This window comes from Rhinopithecus bieti, unplaced genomic scaffold, assembly GCF_001698545.2.
Source record: "Rhinopithecus bieti isolate Rb0 unplaced genomic scaffold, ASM169854v2 scaffold_34489, whole genome shotgun sequence".
Taxonomy (NCBI): Eukaryota; Metazoa; Chordata; class Mammalia; order Primates; family Cercopithecidae; genus Rhinopithecus; species Rhinopithecus bieti.
In genome coordinates, this window is record NW_016815128.1 from 1,538,869 (window position 1) to 1,542,813 (window position 3,945).

Genomic DNA, 3,945 nt, shown 5'->3' on the forward strand with positions numbered 1-3,945 from the left:
GTTTTCTGAAAGAACGTTTTTGTCATCGAATGTTAAATAGAACTCACTTGTGAAATTGTCTGCTGTGCCAAGATTTTGGTTGCATGTTTTATTTAAGTGAATAATTGAATAATTTACCTAATGGCACAAATTACTTTAATTACCAAAGCATGATTTATACTTTTTTCCTTTTTTATTTTTTTGTTTTAGAATTTTGGTACAGTACTTGATTAACTATATGTCTAATTGTCTAGTTCATTTAAATTTTCAAATTTGTTGGCAGGAAGTTGTTTGTTATATTTCTGTATCTTTTAAAATTTCTGTTTATCTGCGTCAATACTAGATTTCATATTTCTCATTATGTTTATTGTGGTCTATTCATTTTTCCTTGATGCACCTTAACAGAGATTTTTCTAGTCTTTCAATCATTTTGAAAATATTTATTTTGACTTTGTTGTTTTCTCTTTTACATCTTTGGTTTACATGTCATTAATTTAGGTTATTTGCTTCATTATTTTTCCTATTGTGTGCTTCATTTTCAGTTATTCCTTTCTTACTTAATATTTAAGTATTTTCTCATTTTCATTATAAGCATTTAGAGCCATAAATTTACCTCAACTCTTCAAGTAAAGCTGCATTTCATATGTTCTAATATGCAGCATTTTCTTCCCACTTAATTATTTAAAATTCATAAATGATTGTGAATTCACAATTAAGTTATTTGTGAAACATATAAATTATTTTAACAGCTTTTATAGGTATTTTGACAATAAATTGCAAATATTTAAAGTATACAAGTTTTGACATATGTATACAGTCAGAAATAAGTCACCACAAGATAGTGAACATATCCATAACACCAGAAACTTCCTTGCGTTCCTCTATCTGTCCTTCATTGCCAACCCGAACTCCAGACAACCAGTGATCTTTCCATCACTATAGATTTGTTTGCATTGTATAGACATTTTTTAAATGGAATCATGCAAGTAGCTACCCTTTGTTGTCTGGTTACTTTTATTCAGAACAATTAATTTGAGATTTGTACTTAGGTTGATGAGTAATATCTTACTGTTTGGGCATATCATGATTTGTTTATCCATTTATCTGTTGCCTAACATATTTTTTCCAGAATAGTTGCAGTATTTTAAATTTCCACCTGCTCTGAATGAAAATTCTTAAGGTGCAACATACTTGTCAATACTTGGTATGTTCAGTTATTTTAATTTCAAACATTCTAACCAGTGTGCAATGGTATTTGACTATAGATTTAATTTACAATTTCCTAACGAGTAATGAAGCTAAGCGTATTTTATGTGCTTATTTGTCATCAATAGATTTTTCACCAAGTGTCTATGCACATTTTTGCATATGTTTTTATTAGATTATTTTCTTATTATTGAACTTCAGTGTTCTTTATAAGTCCTGGATCCCATCTATCATCAGACATATTCTTTGCAAATATTTTCTCCCTGTCTGTGGCTTTTCTTTTCATTTTAATGAAAGTTTTAGGAGCAGAAATTATTAACTTTGAAAAGTTAGTAGTGATACATATTGCTCGGAGGACACTGGATGCTGGCTTGCACCATGTGGTTCCCAGCCACCTGTGTCCCCTTGTGTTTGGTTTCCTGTGTGACAACCAACTCTTGGAGATGGCCAAGAAGTTCACCAAAGTGACAGGAACTACACAGCAGGATGCCAACGTGTCTTCCCTCTTGGACATCTACGGCTTCTGGCTCAAGTCTGCCAAGGCCCCAAAAAGAAAGTTACAGGCAAATGGACCAGTGACTGAGAAAGCTAAGAAGAAGTCTTCATCCTGTGACGGCAGTGAGGACAGCAGCGAGGAGGAAGGGGACAATCAAGGGCCCCCAGCTAAGAAGGCTGCTGTACCTGCCAAGGGAACCAGTCTGCCTCAGCATCCTGAAAAGGCTGTGGCCAAAGCATCAGAGCAGGAGTGGTGAAGAATCTAGTGACAGTGAGAAGGAGACAAAAAGCAAAAGCCTGTCCAGATGGAGTCAAGCCCCAAGCCAAGGCAGCCAAAGCTCCTCCTAAGAAGGCCAAGAAGTCTGATTCTGATTCTGACTCAAGCTCTGAGGATGAGGCACCAAAGAACCAGAAGGCAAAGACTATACCTGTGGCAGCTAAACTCGGGCTAAAGCCATCCAGGGTACTCTAGCTCCAGCAGCACCTAAAGTAGCCAATAGCAAAGCAGCCAGCAGCAGCTGCAGCAGCAGTGGTGACTCAGAGAAGGGGCGGACAGCAGCCATCCTCAAGAAGACTGTACCCAAAAAGCAAGTCATGGCCAAGGTCCCAGTGAAAGCAGCTGTCACCCCTACCCAACAGAGTTCCAGCAGTGAGGACTTCACCAATGAGGAAAACGAGGAGCAGAACTTTCCAAAAAAAAAAGCAAAAAACAGATCCCTACAGTTAAGTCCCCCGACCTTCTGCTCCTCAACCAAAGAAGTCTGTGGGAACCCACACTTCCAAGAAAACTGTGGAGAAGAAACAGCCTGCAGAAAGCAGTGAAGACAGCATGGATGAATCTAACTCCAGTTCTGAGGAAGAGGAGAGACCCCTGTCTATGGGAGTCATCTCTAAAGCAACAACCAAATCACCTACAGCAAAAAGAAAGCAACAGAGATCTCTGCAGACAGCTCAGACCCCGACAGCTCTGAGGATAACGGAGCTCCTCCCAAGCCAGCCAGTGCCACCAAGAATTCCTCAAATAAGCCAGCTGCCACTACCAAGTCACCTGCAGCAAAGTCAGCTGCAACTCCCAGGCAAACTGCAGTCAGTGGCCCAAAGTTTCTGACAAGAAAAGCTGATGGCAATTCCAGTGAGGAGAAGAAGACAAAGATCACTGTGGCCACCCCTAAGCCCAAGGCTGGGTCTGCAGCTCTGATTCAGACAGCTCCAGGAGTGAGGAGGAAGAGAAGACATCTGAATCCCCAGTTGAGAAGAAGCCACAGAAGGCAGCAGCAGGCATAGCCCCTTCCAAGCCAGCCTTGGAAAGAAGGTAAAGGCTGAGGGCAGCAGCAGTTCTTCCTCTGATGATTCCAGTGAGGATGAGGAAGAGAAGCCCAAGGGCAAGGGCTCTCCAAGTCCACACCCAAGGCCAATGGCACCTATGCAATGACTGTCCAGAATGGAAAAGCAGCTAAGAACAGTAAGGAAGAGGAAGAGAGCAAGAAGACAAGAAAAAGGTAGCAGTGGCAGTTTCCACACCAGGTTCAGTAAAAAAGTAGAAGCAAAATGAGGCTGTCAAGGAGGCAGAGACTCCTCAAACCAACAACATAAAGCTCAGACCCCTAACAGAGTTCCAAAAAAGAAGAAAGGAGAAAAAAAGGCATCATCCCCATTCTAAAGGGTCAGGGAGGAGGAAACGGCAATGGATTCAGGAGTGGCAGACAACTTGATGCCAAAGGAGGTGCAGCTGGAGACTGAAAGAGCGAGCCAATCCGGTTTTGAAGTTCACCAAGGCAAATCCTTCTGGCATGAGAAAACTAAGAAGAAAGCAGGGAGGCTCAACCTCTGTCCAGGTCACTTTCGTTCAGTTTGGCAGAGAGTGACTGGGCCATCTTTGGTGAAGCAGGAGTGATGATCAAACACCACTCACTTTCTCCAGTGGACCGGAGAGCCCTTGGCTCTATAGGTTGGGGCCTTGATGAGGATGAAAGCTCAGAGTAGGTTCTAAGACTTTACAGTGGAACATCCCCTTTTGTCCTTTTCTATATTCCCAGTTTTGTGCAGATTTGTTTTTGAGTGTTAAATAGCAGGGACAAAATAAGGTGAATGCTACTTTTTAAGAAAATTGATTTCTACTGTTGTCCCCTTCTTCCTTTTCTGTGAAAGTCCTCATACTGAGAAGTTTGTATATTTTATATTAAATCACTGCCTATTGATTTTTGTTGTGATTTTCAAAGGTAGAGTCCCATGGATAAAAATCTTAGCTATGGGCCAAAATATAGT

The 3,945-nt window shown here is 40.8% G+C and overlaps 1 pseudogene; it reads left to right on the plus strand.

Moving 5' to 3' along the window:
* Positions 1-3,545, plus strand: part of LOC108515804 (nucleolar and coiled-body phosphoprotein 1 pseudogene) — a 59,290-nt pseudogene extending 55,745 nt beyond the window's left edge.
* The last annotated feature ends 400 nt before the right edge of the window (positions 3,546-3,945 follow it).